This window comes from Mustela nivalis (genome assembly GCF_964662115.1).
Source record: "Mustela nivalis genome assembly, chromosome: 10".
In the NCBI taxonomy this organism is placed as follows: Eukaryota; Metazoa; Chordata; class Mammalia; order Carnivora; family Mustelidae; genus Mustela; species Mustela nivalis.
This window is the reverse complement of record NC_139029.1, coordinates 77,767,724-77,787,893: the sequence shown is the minus strand read 5'-3', so window position 1 is coordinate 77,787,893 and position 20,170 is coordinate 77,767,724. Positions and strand designations below refer to the sequence as shown.

Sequence of the window (20,170 nt, the reverse complement as noted above, 5' to 3'; positions counted from 1 at the left end):
TAATAAAATGCATTTAAAAAAAGACCATCAATTTTCTGTCTGCAAGAAAGACTCCTCCAGTTTTAAAGTGGGGGGGGGTGGAAAACAATTTAGCATGATGAAACCATGCTAATGAACATCAAAAGAAAGCTGGGGTGGCAATCCTTATATCAGATCAATTAGATTTTAAGCCAAAGACTATAATAAGAGATGAGGAAGGACACTATATCATACTCAAAGGGTCTGTCCAACAAGACGATCTAATAATTTTAAATATCTATGCCACTAACATGAGAGCAGCCAATTATGCAAACCAATTAATAACAAAATCAGAGAAACACATCAACAAAAATACAGTAATAGTAGGGGACTTTAACACCCCCAACACTGAAATGGACAGATCATCTAAGCAAAAGATCAACAAGGAAATCAAGGCTTTAAATGACACACTGGACCAGATGGACATCACAGATATATTCAGAACATTCCATCCCAAAGCAACAGAATAGACGTTCTTCTCTAGTGCACATGGAACATTTTCCAGAATAGATCACATCCTTGGTCACCAATCAGGTCTCAACCAGTACCAAAAGATTGGGATCGTTTCCTGCATATTTTCAGACCACAGTGCTTTGAAACTAGAACACAACCACAAAAGGAGAGCTGGAAAGAACTCAAACATGGAAGCTAAAGAACATCCTACTAATGAATGAATGGGTCAACCAGAAAATTAAAGAAGAATTTTAAAAAATCATGGAAACAAATCATAAAAACACAAAGGTTCAAAATCTGTGTAACACAGCAAAGGCAGTCCTGAAAGGAAAGCATATAGTCATACAAGCCTTTCTCAAGAAACAAGAAAGGTCTCAAGTACACTATCCTACACCTAAAGAAGCTGGAGAAAGAAGAGTGAAGAAAGCCTAAACCCAGTAGGAGAAGAGAAATCATAAAGATCAGAGCAGAAATCAATGAAATAGAAACCAAAAAAACCAATAGAACAAATCAATGAAACTAGGAGCTGGTTCTTTGAAAAAACTAATAAAACTGATGAACCCCTGGCCAGACATATCAAAAAGAAAAGAGAAAGGACCCAAATAAATAAAATCATGAGTGAAAGAGGAGAGATCACAACCAACACCAAAGAAATACAAACAATTATAAGAACATATTATGAGCAACTTTACACCAGCAAATTTGACAATCTGGAAGAAATGGATGCATTCCTAGAGATGTATAAACTACCACGACTGAACCAGGAAGAAATAGAAAACCTGAACAGACTCATAACCAGTAAGGAGATTGAAGTACTCATCAAAAGTTTCCCAACAAACAAGAGCCCAGGGCCAGATGGCTTCCCAGGGGAATTCTACCAAACATTTAAAAAAGAATTAATACCTATTCTCCTGAAACTGTTCCAAAAAAAAAAAAAAAAAAAAATGGAAGGAAAACTTCCAGACTCAGTTTAGGAGGCCAGCATTACCTTGATCTCAAAACCAGACAAAGACCCTATGAAAAAGGAGAATTACAGACCAATATCCTCAATGAACATGGATCCAAAAATTCTTATCAAAATACTAGCCAATATGATCCAACAGTATTAAAAGGATTATTCACCATGACCAAGTGGGATTTATTTCTGGGCTGCAAGGTCGGTTCAACATCTACAAATCAATCAATGTGATACAATACATAAATAAAAGAAAGAACAAGAACCATATAATACTCTCAATAGAAGCTGAAAAAGCATTTGACAAAGCATCCTTTCTTGATCAAAACTCTTCACAGTGTAGGCATAGAGGGTATATACCTCAATATCATCAGAGCCATCTATGAAAAACACACAACGAATATCATTCTCAATGGGGAAAAACTGAAAGCATTTCCCCTAAGGTCAGGAACATGGCAAGGATGTCCATTATCACCACTGCTATTCAATACAGTAACTAGAAGTCCTATCCTCAGCAATCAGACAACAAAAAGAAATTAAAGGCATCCAAATCGGCAAAGAAGTCAAACTCTCACTCTTTGCAGATGATATGATAGTTTATGTGGAAAACCAAAAGACTTCACTCCAAAACTGCTAGAACTCATACAGGAATTCAGTAAAGCGTCAGGATATAAAATCAATACATAGAAGTCAGTTGCATTTCTATAAACCAACAGCAAGACAGAAGAAAGAGAAATTAAGGAGTTGATCTCATTTACAATTGTACTGAAAACCATAGGATACCTAGGAATAAAACTAACCAAATGGGCAAAGAATCTATATTCAGAAAACTGTAATGTACTCATGAAAGAAATTGAGGAAGACACAAAGAAGTAGAAAGCATTCCATGCTCATGGATTGAAAGAACAAATATTGTGAAAATGTCCATGCTACTAAAGCAATATACACATTTAATGCAATCCCTACCAAAATACCATAAATTTTTTTTCAAAGAAATGGAACAATTAATCCTAAAATCTATATGGAACCAGAAAAGACCCTGAATAGCCTGAGGAATGTTGAAAAATAAAGCCAAAGTTGGTGTCATCATAATTCCAGACTTCAAGCTTTATTACAAAGGTGTCATCATCAAGACAGCATGGTCCTGGCACAAAAACAGACACATAGATCAATGGAACAGAATAGAGAGCCCAGAAAGAGACCCTCAACTCTATGGTCAACTAATCCTCAACAAAGCAGGAAAGAATGTCCAATGGAAAAAAGACAGTCTCTTTAACAAATGGTGTTGGGAAAATTGGACAGCCACATGAAGAAGAATGAAAATGGACCATTTCCTTACAACAGAAAACAAAATGGACTCAAAATGAATAAGGACCTCAGTGTAAGACAGGAATCCATCAAAATCCTTGAGGAGAACACAGGCAACAATCTCTTCAACCTCAGCCTCAGCAACTTCTTCCTAGAAACAGCACCAAAGGCAAGGGAAGCATGGACAAAAATGAATTATTGGGACTTCATCAAGATCAAAAGTTTCTGCACAACAAAGGAAACGAAACCAAAAGAAACAGACAGAATGGGAGAAGATATTTGCAAATGACATATCAGATAAAGGTGTAGTATCCAAAATCTATAAAGAACTTATCAAGTTCAACATCCAAAGAACAAATAATCCAATCAAGAAATGGGCAGAGGATGTGAACAGACATTTCTGCAAAGAAGACATCCAACTGGCCAACAGATACATGAATAAGTGCTCAACAGCACTCAGCATCAGGGAAATACAAATCAAAACCACAGTGAGATACCACCTCACACCAGTCCGAATGACTAAAATTAACAACTCAGGAAAGGACAGATGTTGAGGAGGATGGGGAGAAAGGGGAACCCTCCTACACTGTTGGTGGGAATGCAAGCTGGTGCAACACTCTGGAAAACAGCATGGAGGTTCTTCAAAAAGTTGAAAATAGAGCTACCCTACTACCCAACAATCGCACTACTGGGTATTTACCCTAAAAATACAAATGTAGTGATCCGAAGGGGCACATGCCCCTTTATAGCAGCAATGTCCACAATAGCCAAACTATGGGAAGAACCTAGATGTCCATCAACAGATGAATGGATAAAGAAGGTGGGGTGTGTGTGTGTGTGTGTGTGTGTGTGTGTATACATATGTGTGTGTGTGTGTGTATATATATATATATATATATATTGCAGCCATCAAATATCCCAAAATCTTGTCATTTGCAATGATGTGGATGGAACTAGAGAGTATTATGCTAAGCGAAATAAGTCAATCAGAGAAAGACAATTATCATTGGATCTCTCTGATATGAGGAGTTTGAGAGGCAGGGCAAGGGGTCATGGGGGGAGGGAGAGAGAAAATGAAACAAGATGGGACCAAGGAGGGAGACAAACCATAAGAGACTCTTAATCTCATGAAAAAAACTGAGAGCTGCTGGAGGGTGGGGGGAGGGATAGGGTGGCTGGGTTATGGACATTGGGGAGAGTATGTGCTATGGTCAGTGCTGTGAACTGTGTGAAACTGATGATTCACAGACCAGTACCCCTAAAGCAAATAGTACATTATATGTTAATAACATTTAAAAAAATCAATACACAAAAATCTGTCTGTTTCTATACAATAATAATTATCAGAAAGATTTTAAAAATCAATTTACAATAGCATCAAAAAGAATAAAATAACTTGGTATAAATTTAACCAAGAAGGTGAAAGATGTATATATTAACAACTATAAGACATTAATGAAGGGAATCTAAGAAAATACAAATGAGTGGAAACATAATCTGTGATCATGGACTGGAAGACTCAACGTTGTTAAAATTTCCATACCACCCAAAACAATCTACAGAGTCAAGGCAATCTCTATTGAGATTCCAATGACGTTTTTCCCAAAAAATAGAACACATAATTATAAAATCCGTATGGAACCCCAGAAATATCCAAATAACAAAGCAATCTTTAGGAAAAAAGAACACAGCTGGAGGCATCATGCTCCCTGATTTCAAACTATATTGCAAAGCTATAGTCATTAAGACAGTATGGTGTTGGCATACAAACAGACCAATAGAATAGAATAGAAGGCTCAGAAAATAAATCCATGTGTATATGGTTAATTAAATTATGACAAAGGAGCCAAAAATAGACAATAAGGAAAGGACAGTAAGATATGGGGAAGATGAATGAATTCAAGTTTGATTACTGGCTCCTGGGTATTTGATTGCTTTATTTGATTTGCATGTGAACAAAGGAAAGTGATCATTCACGTACATTATAGCAGCAATCATGGGGATGCAAATGTTCTAAAGCACCCCCAAAATCATGGGCACTTGTACACTTGTGTTTACAGCAGCATTATTCATGGTAGCTAAAGCATGAAAGTGACTCAACTATCCTTTGATGGATGAGTGCATAAGCCAAGTGTAATACATACATATCATGGAATATCATTCAGCCCTAAATACAATGTGGATGAACCTCGAGGACAGGATGGAAAGTGAAATAAGCCCAAAACAAATGGAGAAGTAGTGTATGATTCTACTTCTAGAGTATTTGACTACTGTATGATTCTACTTCTAGAGTATTTGACTACTCTAAGAAGCCAAAATTGTAAAGATAGAACACAGAATGGCAGTTGCCAGGGCCTCTGGGGAAGGGAAAATGGAGAGTTAGTGTTTAATGGGCACAGAGTTTCAGTTTCACAAGTTAAAAATAGTGCTGGGAATGGAGATGGTGATGGTCGTACAACGATATGGAGGGATTTCATGCCACTGAAATGTACGCTTTAAATTGCTTAACACAGGGACGCCTGGGTGGTTCTGTCAGTCAGGGGTGCAGCTCTTGATCTCAGTGGTGAGACTGGGACCCACACGGGTCTCTGCATTGGGTGGGGAGCCTGCTTGAGACTCTCTCTCTCCTTCTCCCTCTACCTCTCCATAGCACCCCTCTTTAAAAATGCTTAAGATAGTAAATTTTATATTATTTGTATTTTACCACAATTTTTAAAAATAGGAGAATAAAAATAATGACCACAAATAGCTCATCTGGTTCACTGGTACACTGTTAAAAAAGAGGTCTGTAAAGTGCTTTGCAGTCATTTATTAGCTTTGGGATGTTCTGTCGAATCAAAGTCAACATTCTTTAGATAAGGAGTTTGGTTTGCTTTGATATTTAGTGACCTTCCCTTTACCTAAGGCATAGAATTTCCAGACTTGCAACACCCCCAACACCTAGCAGGAGCCCCCAGCCTGGCACACAGTGAGTACACCATAAACAGTTTTCAAATAACTAACTAACTAACTAACTAACTAACTAACTAACAGCAAAGGCTGACATCTATTTTGAAGATTTATCCAGAAGCATGTTTACCTTGAAGCTGAGGAAGCTTAAGCCTTAAGATCTCATTTTAAGAAGCCCTTCCCAGACCTAGGGAGGGGCCTCAGCAACATGTTCACATAATCGTATATTCATATAAAACTTGCGAAAGTAAGATTTGTATTCTTTTTATTGAAGAGAGCCCTCAGAGTTGTAAAATATTCAGGTTCCACAAAACCTGGATAGACTGCTGTACTTAATGCCTTTGTAACGACTTGCTAATTCTTTTGCATGGTTACCTGATAGCCCTCATGACAACCCTGTGTTCTCTCCATCTCTTAGATGAGGAAACTGGAGAATTTGACCACAGTTACTCCACAAGGCAGTGATCCACAAGGATTTGTGCCCTGGCATTTGGGGCTAACACTTTAACTCCACTGAGCAGCAGGGGAGGCCAAACCTGACTCCCGTCTATGTTAAATTACATGTGTACTTGATAAATACTATAATTTCACTTGATGTAACTATAAAAAAAGACAATGATGGCTGGTCCTTTTTAAAAACCTATGATTTGGTGAGAACGTTTATTACGTAGGCTTTTTGTGCCCCTCCCCCACCTCCATTTAATATTCTTGTTTAGTAGATGGAAGGAAATTTAGGGAAGAGGAAGGAATTTAAAGAGTGAGGCTGAAGAAGGGAATAAAAGGAACAGAGATATAACTATGCATTAAGAAAAATTTTCCACACTGGCTCCCCAGGTCTATCTTTTTCCTTGCGGGGGATGTGGAAGGGTGTTTTGCCTCTTAGGATGTTTCATTTTGGTTTTATCTAGCATTTGTATCTACTCTGTCCCCCTAGGATTTCTACTCTGGAGGCCCTATTTCTAGTCTGAAAGCTCCGTAAGTCAGAAGGCAAAAAGGAATCCTTCCTGTAAACATCCTCTGGGCCACTCCCGGAAAAGGTAACCAGCAACCACTGCTTCCTGTCTTTATTCTGATTCTTGGAGCAAATAATACAATTTTTTATTTCTCTAAGATTTCTTGAGACCAATGGGAGAACAAAACTAAAATACCACAGGATTAAAAATATCTTCCTATTGAAAATACCACTCTGTTTAGATTCAGAACCTCTGGCTTAGAAACCTCGTGGATACTCTTGGCTTCTGTTAAGATCCTAGCACTGTGCCTGGCACTTGGGAAGTGTGCCGACTGAATTCCACCTTTCAGAGAGGTTAGCCATCAATCCAAAGGCAATACCCACACACCCATATTTACATTCCCCACCCATCACCAAACTTAAATTCTTCTTCATGGTTTACCCCATATCTTACTGCCAAGGACAAGGACAGTGTGTCAATGGAGCCCTAATCTAGACCGTAGGAGATCTAGATCCTAGTGTCATCAGTGTGGTGATTGTTAGCCACTTACGTGATATTGGGCAAATCCTTCAATCTTGCTGGGTCTCAATGTCCTCACCTATCTCATGAATGATTTGTACTAGGGTTTCCTTTCTAGGGTGATCAACTTGCCTGTGCCTCAGGAAATCCCCCAACCCTAGGCAAACTGGAACAGTACAGCTGTTCACCCTGTCGTCAGCAAGTACGCAAATCTGATACCAGAGTTTTTAAATGTTTTTATTCCATTAAATGAAATAAGGCTGTTTACTTCTACCCCACTCCCCAGGAAATATCAAAAGGGAATTTAACAGCTGACTCAGGCCGGGACAAAATTCCAAATGTGTAATTTTTAACAGGCCTTTTGGGAAAAGGCTGATTTCAGATCCTGTTAAGAAGTCATCCCTTACAAATGTTCTGGTTAGGGAGGTTGGTATGTTAACGATTAGACAAGAGCTGTTAAAATCTCAGCTAAAAAGCCCAAACTGTTTCCTACTTTTAATAAATAGCTTGGCTTCTCATAGAATCACCATAGAACAGTAGGACTTTTCCCCCCTTAAAGTGCGCACTTCTGGGATATGGGGGGAAAGCAAAACAAAAACCAGAAACAACAAACAGAAATAAGCTAAGGTCGGCTCCCTGTCTGATCTGCAGCCAAAAGGAAAGCTCAGTCTGGAATATGTTTAAACTTCCCCTCTCTTATGTAGGAATGTGCTGATGTGCCTGCCTGAAACCCCAAATGAGCCCCCTTTACTGGGGAGGATGATTCAGCCAGATTCCAACTATCATCAGCAAATGGGCAGGGCTGGTGTGAGTGAAGCCAGTGAAGATTCTGGGATTGTTAACTTCTAGGAGTGAAACGGAGTCCCGGTTGATTTGGTGAAAAGACGCATTTCAGTTCAATCTGTCAGTTGCTTATTTTTAGATTATTTGAGGATTCCATCCTGTGTCCATGTACCGTCCATGGTTACGGTACATTACTGATTTGATCGGGTCTTGACAAAGAACTTACAAGGCAATCTTGGACCTACACATACAACGTTCTCCCCATGAGTATCTAGAAATGAAAAGAGGGGTGCCTAACTGCCTCAGTAGGTAGAGCACACAACTTTTGATCTTGGGGTTGTCAGTGTGAGCCCCATGTTGAGTGTAGAAATAATTTTAAAAAATAAAATCTTGGGGCACCTGGGTGGCTCAGTCGGTTAGGCAACTGCCTTCAGTTCGGGTCATGATCCCAGAGTCCTGGGATCGAGCTCCACATCAAACTCCCTGCTTGGTGGAAAGCCTGCTTCTCCCTCTCCTACTCCTGCTGCTTCTGTTCCCTCTCTCTCTGTCAATAAATAAATAAAATTTTTAAAAAATCTTTTAAAAAGAGAGAAAGTGAAAAGACAGCTCCCTGTGTCAATTATTATTCCTTATAGACAATGGTTTAGTGACCCCTTTTATGTCATGTCTGACAGAATCTGTCATGATAGAATCTATGTCTATAGATCAAGTTATATTTGACAAAACCTTTCCACTTATATATCATTCAAACTTAGTACACTGAGATAGTATATGTAAGGTAAGGCATTGTTATCCCCATTTTATAAATGCTGAAGTGGACATTCAGAAAACGTAGGAGACCTGCCTGCAGTCACAAAACTCTTAAGTGGGAGTAAGGCTCAATCCTGGGTCTTCCTAATCAAAATCAGGACTCTCATCAAAGTACAAAGCAAAGTGCTTTTTCCTTATTAAAATATTCCTTCTAGCATTTTGCTAATCTTTATCACACTATTGATATCATCTGAAGATAATGATTAACAGGAGTTTAGAGAGAGTGTTAGAAGAAGGTCAAAAACAGGGGTTACCACCCACGTTTAAAGGAGCTGTAAGAAGAAGAGAAGGGGCCAAGGACACAACCAGCTCAAGGCTGCCTTCTAAACCAGGGAGGAAAAAGGAAACTTCATCTGTAAGGATGATAATTGACCATCACCCCTCCTTGGCTGGCATTCAGAAAGCAAGAGCAAGGCCTTTGCAGGGGGCAAGGGGAAGAGATCCAGGGCCCAGGTGAGGGGTGGCCTTGGAGAGGAATATGGACACTTGTAGATGGAGTCTTGCAACAGGAGGTAGCAGACATTTGACAGACTTAGTGATACCTCTGTGGAAGCTCTCTTATGGTGCTTTTATTTTCTTATCAGGCGAGTAGTTTCAGGGAGAGAGGAAAATCCATGAAATCCTCTTTTTAGGAGTGGGGGAGACTAAGTTACCTGAGGAGACCCACTAGAATCTCTAGGCAGCCCTAAAGGTTTGGAGGTCACTTGAGATTTGATGTCATTGTTGGATCATCTCCTTCCTGGGTAGGGAGGAGAGAGAGTGGGGAAGAAAGGTTGACACCACTGGGGCCTTCAGCACCCATCCCCCATGAACAGAGGGAAATCAATGTTCTTTGCAGGCAATAAGCTCCCTTCAGGATAGAAGGAAGAAACAACTGGAGAACATGGCTTTGATTTGAGAACTAAGTGAACTTTGATACACTCAACCCTAGAATTAGACGTGACTAATTAGGTCTACTCACTCGGGCCCAAGCTTCTTCAGTGGGCCATCCCAAACATCCCCAAAGAGCTTCATCAGAAAGTTAAAACATGGAGAAAAGGCAGAAAAACAAGTGACCTGCTGGAAGCAGCTCATAGCCAAGAAGAAAAAGGCAAGAAAGGTGTTCCCATCTGAGGTAGGTCCAGTTTCTCCTTCCAAAGTCACCAATCAGGTACATCATTTTATCTGGAGGGGGTGGGGAAGGCAAGTGGGAGAGATGGAGGCCAGGAACATGACACTCATTTATGTCCCCTGCATGGAAGAAAACAGCAGGTATGGGGAGGAAGTTCTCCTCCAGATAGTCATTAACTGAAAGAAAGGTATCACACCATAAGACCCTACTCAGTCCCATGAACCCCACTTCAGCCCCGAAGCAAGCACAAGATAGGTAAAAGGGAGTGAGAAATTTGAGGATATAAACAGGAAACCAATTTTCCATGTTGGCCTATGTAATCTGAGCTAGCCAACAGTAAGGTGAGGCCGTGAAAAGGAGGTATGACCAATCAACTGGAGGCCCAGGTGAGGTGGAAGAATGGTTGGCTCTGAAGTTTCAGAGGAAATGTGCTGGAAAAGATGACACAGCATTTCACATATTTGAAAATCAAATTTGGGTCCTTTTGAGTCTTTTTGCTAGAATTCAATATACCCGGTTTCTTCACGGGTCCTCATATGAGAATGTTGCAAATATATATATATATGTGTGTGTATATGTGTATACACACACACACATATATATTTAAGATATATATATATATATATATATATATATATATATTTTAAGATTTTTAATTTATTTGACAGAGAGAGAGACAGCAGGAGAAGGAACACAAGTAAGGGGGATGGGAGAGGGAGAAGCAGGCTTCCTGCCGAGCCGGAAGCCCAGTGTGGGGCTCGATCCCAGGACCCTGGGATCATGACCTCAGCCAAAGGTAGATGCTTAACAACTGAGCCACCCAGGTGCCCCTGCAAGCATTTTTTTAAAAAGCCTGGTCCCTGGGGCTCCTGGGGCTCAGTCGATTAAGCTTCTGCCTTGGGCTTAGGTCCTGATGGTCCTGGGATCGAACCCTGCATCAGGCTCTCTGCTCAATGGGAGTCTGCTTCTTCCTATTCTGCTGCCTCTGCCCCCCATTTGTGTGCACGTGTGCTCTCGCTCAGATAAATAAAATCTTTTAAAAAATTAAAATTAAAAAAATTAAAAAGCCTGGTTGCTTTCTACTGTTCCTTTGAAAGGGTGGCACCTGGAAGCAAATCACAGCAGACTCTGTCCGACAGAAGTAGGCAGGGATGTCTTCTGCCCTGGTCATAGACACCCTCCCTCAACCAGTACTGGAAGCATTGGATGATGGTGTTCCTCTTTCAGCGGTTGCCTCCTGCTGCTAATTCACCTGGAGCTCTCTGGCTACCACAACCCATGTCTTTTTTCCTCAAGTACTGTTGCCAGGCAAGGGCTCTGTCCTTCTGCACATGAGCCGTGTGGTTTGTTGGACCTCGTGTGTACATCTGATCATATTAAATAGTAAAGTTTAGAGTAATTATTTCTTTGTAGGTCATTTCAAGTCTTACTAAAATTATTATTATTTTTTTAAATTTGACAGACAGAGATCACAAGTAGGCAGAGAGGCAGGCAGAGAGAAAGAAGGAAAGCAGACTCCCCGCTGATCAGAGAGCCCGATGTGGGCCTTGATCCCAGGACTCTGGGATCATGACCTGAGCTGAAAGCAGGGGCTTTAATCCACTGATGCCCCAGGTGCCCCAGGTCTTACTAAAATTCTCACTTAATGACATTTTTATCTGTTTCTTGGTCATTTAGTATTATTCTCAAAGGTTTTGGTGGTGAGGAGAAGGGTATAATTTATATATATCTATCTATTCAGCAATCACATATATTTACTGAGAACTTTCTAGAAGGTTGGTACTAGACTACAGCAGCAGTAGAGAAACCAGGCATGGTTCCTGCTTTCCCAGGGTGAGCAATGTAGAATCCGAAGAAGAACCTTTTGGTCTGTATTTTTACTTAAGAAAGATCTTAACTTACCTAGAGACCTAAACTTATTTACTGGAGTTGCTTCTGTTCTCCTCCAGTATCATCACAGAGGACTCGACTCTTAACCCTTTGAAAGCCAGTCTCTGTAGTCTGACTTTGATACTCCTCTCCTCTCACCTACTTTTTCTCTCTCCTGCACTGCCTCGTCTTTTCCAGGGGATCCCCTTCAGCTCGTGCATCTGCTCACCTTCAAGAACCCTTTCTTTTGATCTGTATTCCCCGCTACAACTACTGCTCTGTTCCTTTATACTCCTTCACAACACAACTTCTTGGGAAAAAAAAAAAAAATCCTCCATGCATGGTGTATCTGAGGCTGGAGAAAGTATGGGTGTGTTTGGAACCCCAGTGAGTGTTGTGGCAGAGAGCTGATAAGCTGGGAAGAGCACTGCCCATAGGGGTAAGCACAGAGATCAAAGCCCTCTGCAAATTTTCTGATAGAAGGCAGCTGTGTCATACCAAAGTGGGGGCGCGGAGGGGGGCCTGATTTCTCCTCCGAGAACTTTGGCTGAGTCCTGGTTCTACCATTCTTTAGCTGATGTGACCCTGGTCAAGTTACTCCCCTTCTTTGAGCCTCAGTGTTCCTCATCAATCAAGTGAAAGTAGAGTTACCTCCCCCGTAAGTTTTCTGTGGCAATGAGATAGAATTCCTGTAAGTGTGAAACAGATACTAGTCGGCATTACCGTACAGAAATCTTCCTTCGCTCTGTTTAAAAAGAAGGGGTACATCCCTAGTCCCAGTCTGGACTCCTCCAAAATCCAAGTCTGAGCCAAAGTTTGCATGCACAGCCCCCATGTTGTATATCTGGGAATGGGATCCTGGGGCGCAGGACTAGAAAAAGAGAAGGAGGGAGGAAAGGGCCGTTCAAGGGTGTGATACTAAGTTGGTCAAGGCTATAGGGGTTGCAGGTGACTGGGGCTCAATTCCATGTAACCTTCTGAGGAGCCTTAGACAGACATTTCAGAACTGTCCCCTCAGAGGACTTAAAGGGAGAGAATTTTAGATTCCCATCTCTATTGATCAAGGGTGCCCTGCTGGGCACTGACTGTGCTGTACACACACATGACTGCCATGTGCAAGGCCATGTCACATAGTTTGAAATTTACTCAGATTGGGTTCCTGGAGCAGTGGCTGGAGTAAGAGGCGGGGTCAGGAGGACTTGAAATGGTGCATGAGGTATGGGCTCATCCGACAGAAACGAGAACAGCAGAGCTAGACCTTAGACATTAGTTATCTATTTTTCCCCCCAACGGTCAAAACCCTTGAAATAGACAGCTTATTGTGCCTGTCTCCATTTTCCCTAACCTGGCATTTCTTTAACAGGGGGCAAAGGCTGGCAATGTCCTTGGCTGGGGTGGTTATTTAAAATTACACTCCTAGGGGTGCCTAGGTGGCTCATCATTTAAGTGGTGGACTTGATTTTGGCTCAGGTCATGGTCTCAAGGCTCTTGGGATTGAGCCCCAGGTGGGGCTCCCCACTCAGCAGGGAGTCTGTTCTCCCTCTCCCTCTCTGTCTGCACCTCCCCCCCATCCATCCATCCCTCCCCCAAAATAAATAAATAAACCTTAAAAAAAATTTTTTTTAAATTAAAGAATAAAATACTCCTAATTCAGGAGTACTTTTCAAAATGATTTTAAGACAATTAAATACACATGTACAAGTTTCCATGGCAATAAGAATTAATGGATCTGAACATCTGGTGTTCTACACACATACTATTGAAACAAAGGTTTCAGAAAGCAATAGTTTAAGGCAACAATGTTTATCTTTGCTATGTATAATGGGCTCTGATAATTTCTATTTTCTTCTTTTTAATTCTTTAAAAAGATTTATTTATTTATGAGAGAGAGAGAGAGAGCACAAGCAGGGGAAGCTGTATAGGGAGAAGGAGAGAGAATCCTCAAGCAGACTCCCTGCTGAGCATGGAGCCTGATCCCAGGATCCTAAGATCATGACCTGAGCCCAAATCAAGAGCCACACTTTTAACTGACTGGGGCACCCAGATGCTCTTTTATTTTTAATTCAGTTATGGAAGTATACTAGAATATACGTTTAGGGCACCTGGGTGGTTTAGTCAGTTAAGCATCTGCCTTTGGCTCAGGTCATGATTCTAAGTTCCTGGGATCAAACCCCACATCTGACTCCCTGCTCAGTGGGGAGCCTGCTTCTCTCTCTGTCTGCCACTACCTCTGCTTGTGCTTTTTCTCTCTCTGTCAAATAAATAAAGTCTTAAAAAAATAGAATATATGTTGAATGTAATAAATTCAAACAAGGCAGAGGTAGTTCTAGTAAAAGCTAAAATACCTGCCATCTTTCCAAATTGAATTTCCCAACTTACAGGAGTACTGGGAATTAACAATTTGATGTGTATCCTTTGAAATTGTTTTCTGTGCATTTACATATGTACACACACACGCACATACACACAATTGTCTGTTTTGATATTTTTTATAAATGTGAGCATACTTTCTGTATTGCCCTAAAATTTGATTTTTTTGGACTCTGTTGGAAGGTATTTTTAAGTCAATACATTATAATCCACCTCAGTTTTTTGGAAGGTTTGTAGTTTTCATATTGCATCAACATACTATGATTTATTTAAAGTATTCCTTTACAGTAGAAGAGATCATCTCCATTTTTTTATTGTTTCAAAGAACACTACAATGAACATCTTTGTGCATATGTGAATATTTTTAAGGAAGAAAATCTTGAAATGGGTAGGAACATTTTGGTAGGTATTACCAGATTGACTACCTTAAAGCTAGGTCAGTGAGTACACTGAGTGACAGTTTGTCAAAATTTTTTGTTGCTTATTTCTTGCTTTTGAATCTTGCTTTGTGAGGCCTTTCCCATTATAAAAATTATAAACACTCTTCCATATGTCTGCTTACTACTTTTATAATTTTTCTTTGTATTTAACATATAGCTTTTAAAATCTACCCATTTTTTTTTAATTGGTGAGAAGTGGAGGTAAAACTTTATCTTTTCCAAATGGATAGCCAATTTTTCCAACAACATCTGTTAACTATTCTATCCTTTCCCTGTGTTTTGAAATGCTACCTTTATCTTATCTTATATTCTTATATGAGGTCTCTGGCTTCTGCCATTGGTGTATTATCTATTTCAGCAAGTCCACATGATTCAATTACAAAAGATTTCTAGTTTGTTTGATAACTGGGAGGGCCAGATTGTTCCTGTCATTTTTGTTTTTCTCATTTTCTCGCCTATCCTTCTGTATTTACTTTTTGGACAACTTTTATAACCACTTCATGTTTCCTAACAAAAGCCTTTCATGGTTTTGGTCATGATTTGCTTGTGGTTTCTGTAATGAAATCTTATCCAAAGCCATCCTCTTTCACTAAGGCATAGAGAAGTGGATCAGATGTTTGAGGAGAGTGAAGTGTGAAATAATTGTTATGGATAGCAAGGAACTAGCTTTCTAGATTGTCCTGCAGGTGAAGAAGAAGCCAAGAATTTATAATAGCACCTATGTCCAGTATGGGTGATGCTTTTCATTGGTGCTCAGCAGCTTAGGAGCAGGCAGGAGAATGATCTAGTTGTGCTCATGCTAGGATTGGGTGTGGCCAAGATAAGCCTAATGGAGGGAGGGACAAAATAAATTAAGAGATATAGATCTCTTAATTTATTTAAAAGATTTATTTATTTGAGAGAGAGAGAGAGAGAGTAAACATAAGGAGGGAGGAGGGGCAGAGAGAGAGGGAGAAGCAGAACCCCCCCACCCTACTGAGCAGGAAGCCTCATGATGGGCTTGATCCCAGGTTCTTGGGATCATGACCTGAGCTGAAGGCAGAGGCTTAACCAACTGAGCCACCAGGCACCCCCAGACTGAGATATTTTTATTCCTTTGTCTTGTTTCCAGTAAAGATAGAATAGAAATATGTGTTAACAAAAATGTTGACTTGTGGGCAAGAAGTCTAAATTATACTGCTCTCTGTATCGTACAAATAATTTATACAATTAATACAGATATAATTAATAAAAAATAATTTATCACATATATGATCATGTTAAACTTGAGATACCTTTCATGTATTGATTGGAGAGCACTTTTAGTGTGAACCCTGTTTTTTGAGTGTGTATATATTTCCCTAACATTTTCTTCAGTACTAAGCATTCTCAAATGTGCTCCCAGGGGGATCTAGAAATGTTGGTGCATATCCATGTGGCTGTTTAGGGATTTGTTGGAGTGTGGGAAAATTCTGAGGCATTTTCAGGTTATGACATCTGAATATTTCTTTGCAGGTCCAAAGAACAGTTTATTTTTAAAACTGTAAAGATACTATAGTCATGGTCTTCATCGAGGGGAGAAATTGCTGCTATTTTGAAGAAATATCACTCAAAATAAAATCTTGAGTTATAAAGTTGAAGATCCAAGATCAAGATGAAATAAATGTAAAAGTCTACTCATTTTTCAGATTGTGGTTTACTATATTTTCCTTTACTTAGACAAGCAAAATTAAAGGCTTATTTAAGAAGACAGTCATAAGGAATATGACGATGGATAACACTGACAACGCATATTCATAAAATCAATTTTCTTCTATTTTCTCTCCCTGCAAACCCAGGTGATTTTCTGCTCCATCTTGGGGATATAACTCAGAGTCTCTCCTCTTGGGCTTCCCAGACTTGTGGGTTGCACCCCATTCCCATCCTGACTGCCTCATATGTGGGGAAAGACCCAAAGTAGCTGTAACAATCCCAGCAACACCCAGGGCTCAACTCCTGTGAAACAGAAATGATGCCCTGTGGGATGGTGTGGAGATGGCCTCATCCAAAGGCATCTGGCTACTGTTTTCATAGTTGCCATCAGCCTTCAGAACCTTCTCCATATCTCCTTCAGCAATGCCAAAGTGAACTCATGCAATATTAAAGAAGTTATTCCTGTGTAGACTCACTGCACCAAAATGTGGTCAAATCAGGTGACCGCAGGCTTCAAGAGTTGCCAGCAGCCTCACACTCAACTGTTCTGCTCGAGTATTTTGTATGATCAACCACAACTTATGTCCTGAACTTTAAGGTAAGAAAGGGAAAACAAACATGAAACTTCCATGTATTCTTGGCACATACCCCCAATTAGAAAATTCACATTTCAGATTCTGACTCCACTTGACACTTTTCCCCCCAATTACTTCCATCCAATCATAAATCTAGTCAATTTTGCCTAAAAATTATACATTATACATTTTACATCTGCATATCACTGCCGAGTTCTTGGTTCAAGACTTTATCATCTCTCACTCAATACATTATAAAATCCTATCAACTGGTATCGCTCACCTTTTGAAAATGTACTCAGTACTGATTTTCTCTTTAACAGTTTTCCATGGATTGTCAGCCCATGTGGTTGATTTGAATTCCTTCAAGTTCTGGTTCTTACCTATGTTGCCTTCCTCATCTGTCATTCTCCCTGTGGTGCTCTGTGCTCCTACCAAATAGAACTACCTGCTCTTCCAGTGCTGGTCCCTTTACCCAGGGATGAGGTTCAAAAAAGTTAAAGAATGGGAAGCGGACAATCAGAACAAACTTCATAACCACTCGAAACTACTGCGCTAGGGCTTTCTGCTGAATATCAGCCCTGGCACTGTTTCTAGAACCTTGACCTTGATTCTTTTCCTGGGGAGCTTATGCAGATCATTTACATAGTTCACAGAGGACTAGCATTTGAGTAGGGGCGGAAGGACAGTGTCATTTAGAAACGTTTATGGGCTTGAAGATACTATGATAGCATTTCCAGTACCTATAGAGAGACTGTGGTATTTGCACAGTACACACTATTTTCAGAACCTGCAATGACCTTTTAAATTTTTTAAGATGTGCTAAAAAAAAAAAAAAAAAAAAAGAAACAAAACAACACTGCTTTGTTGCTGGTTGCTTTGTAAATGGTTTTGCTTGCTTATGTTTCTTAGAATTTATTTATTTATTTTTAGATTTTTTCTTTATTTATCTGACAGAGATCACAAGTAGGCAGAGAGTCAGGCAGAGAGAGAGGAGGAAGCAGGCTACCCGCAGAGCAGAAAGCCCGATGTGGGGCTCGATCCCAGGACCCTGGGATCATGACCTGAGCCGAAGGCAGAGGCTTAATCCACTGAGCCACCCAGGTGCCCCTGTTTCTTAGAATTTAATCAGCAAGAGACATCTACCTCTCACACAGGCCTACCAGCAGATGAACTTTTTGACCAGACTCAATCTTTTTATTTCCAAACTGAGTAGGAATCATTATGTTTTGAACTAGCCTAAAAGTACAGGGAAAAGTTCCAGTACCTTCTCTACCAAGAAAGGGTATAATACATGTTTTTCCTCAGTACAAATCATGGTTGTGTGAATTAGTCATCATTAATCATATTTCCTGCATCAGCATCATTAAGAAAATGATACTAAGTGCTAGTACAAAACACTAAGCTAGCATTGAAGGAAATGTAAAGAAAAACCAACACAGTCCATGCTTTTCATGAGCAGAGAGCCTGCTCATGGAAATAAGACATGAAAAGCTGAAATAAGAATTTCACTGAAAGCACTACATTATGTATCGCTGTCAAATAATAAATGTTGAGGCAGGTAAGGGGAAGGAGTGACAATGTCTTTCTTTCATTTAGGTAAGGCTTTCTGGAGGTGTTGGGTCTTGACCTGAGCATGGAAAGGCGGGTAGAGTTTCACCATCGTCCCAGCAAGAGAACTAGTATATGCTATGGACATAGATAACACAGGGCAGGGTAGAGCCCGGCCTTGACCTTGAGGTGAAGCTAGAAAAATAACTGGAGTCAGACTGCAAGGAGTGCACCCAAAGAGTGCACTCTTTAGATCAGGGGTAGATCCCTTAATTTTTTGTTAGGCAGGGGCTTGATGTAATCAAAGCAGCATTTTAAATATTAATCAGGCAATAGTAGCTAGGAAACAGTGTGTGTGGGAGAAATGTGGTATAATGGAAAAAACAGGACTCAGGGGTCACATACTGGTTTTGAGTCTGGCTCTGCCACTTTTGAGCTGGGTAACCTTGAACTTGCTTAACCTCCAAGTCTCCATTTAGTGATTAAAAAAAAGAGATAATAATACCTCATTCTAAGGGTTATTATGGGAATTAATGTTTCACATGTATGCCTGTTGTCTCATTTACTCTTTACATCACCATTTTATTTTGTTCTGGTAAAATATACATAACAGAAATTGATCATTTTAGCTCTTTTTAAGATTCAGTGGTGTTAAGAACATTCATACTATTGAGCAATCACTGCCACCATCCATCTCAAGAACTGTTTTCATCTTCCCAAGGTGAAAGTCCATACCCATTAAAAAGCAACTCCCTATTCCCAGCCCCCAGGCCTTTGTTTTCCACTCTCTGTCTCTATGTATTCAACTATTTTAGGTACTTCATAAAAGTAGACTCACATAGCATTTTTCCCTTTGTGCAGGCTTATTTCTCCTGGTATAATGTCTTCAAAGTTCATCAATGTTGTGGCATGGGTCAGAATTCCCTTCACGTTCAAGGTTGGATAATATTCTTTTGAATGTCTTCTATCACTATTTCATCCTGAGAAAACTGGACTTAGAGAGGTTAATCTGCCCAAAATAACATGCCTAATAAGAGGAAGAGGTAGGGTTTAGACTGAAGCCATCTGGTTCCATAGTACATCCCCATCTCCCCTGTACATTCTGCCTCATGTATGTTAAGGTCCTCCTGCTACTGGTACAGGGTTGCTTGTGCAGGAAGACATTCTATTGTTCTTGATTATTTAGCACCACTTCCTCAACTCATCCTGGTAACATAATCCGTCTTTTCCTTAAGGAACTCTTTCTGTGATTCCAGCACTTCTCCCCTAAAAGAGCCACAAGAGTAAGCATGTTACCCAAGCCAGGACAATTGGAGTCTTGCCCCTTCCCCCAAAGGGACTGATTCAGGAGTAGTCTTATGGGTGGAGACAGAGTTCTCTCTGGTGCTCTAAGGAGATCGTGAGCCGGGGGTCATAGCTGCCCATTTTAACCTAAGCAGGAAGATGGCAAGAGAGGTGGAGTTCTGAGTAATCATCTGACCCCTAGATTAGACACATTTAAAGCCAACTGCCCCAATCAAATTCCCAGATACATGATCCAATACATTCCTAGTTTTAAGCTAACTGGAGTTGAATTTCTATAACTTGCAAAAGAAAGAAACTTGACTAGTACACTGGATCGAATGGTCCTCAGTAGAACGGGAAGGTTGAAACTAACAAGAAGTATTATAAAGCTGCGTGGTATGAGGAAAAGGGAAAAGTCAAGAGTCCTTCTGAGGTTTGGATACCTGGTAACCAAGAAAACCCTTCTGTTACTGAAAAAGTGGAAGAAGTTGCCAGGCCGGGTATGAAAGAGAAAGTTACTGGTACTCCCAGGAACCCCGAGTGCTAGCTAG

At 40.3% G+C, this 20,170-nt stretch overlaps 1 long non-coding RNA gene across 3 annotated transcripts; it reads left to right on the top strand.

Moving 5' to 3' along the window:
- The first annotated feature begins 5,643 nt into the window (after positions 1 to 5,643).
- LOC309842238 lies at positions 5,644 to 16,180 on the top strand. Of its 3 annotated transcripts, none has more exons than XR_014299574.1 (4): positions 5,644 to 5,702; positions 6,618 to 6,720; positions 9,721 to 9,862; positions 16,033 to 16,180. It is a non-coding gene; the product is annotated as an uncharacterized lncRNA (long non-coding RNA). The 3 variants fall into 3 exon arrangements; XR_014299575.1 differs by having other exon boundaries at positions 9,587 to 9,862; XR_014299573.1 differs by lacking the exon at positions 9,721 to 9,862.
- Positions 16,181 to 20,170: the final 3,990 nt, after the last annotated feature.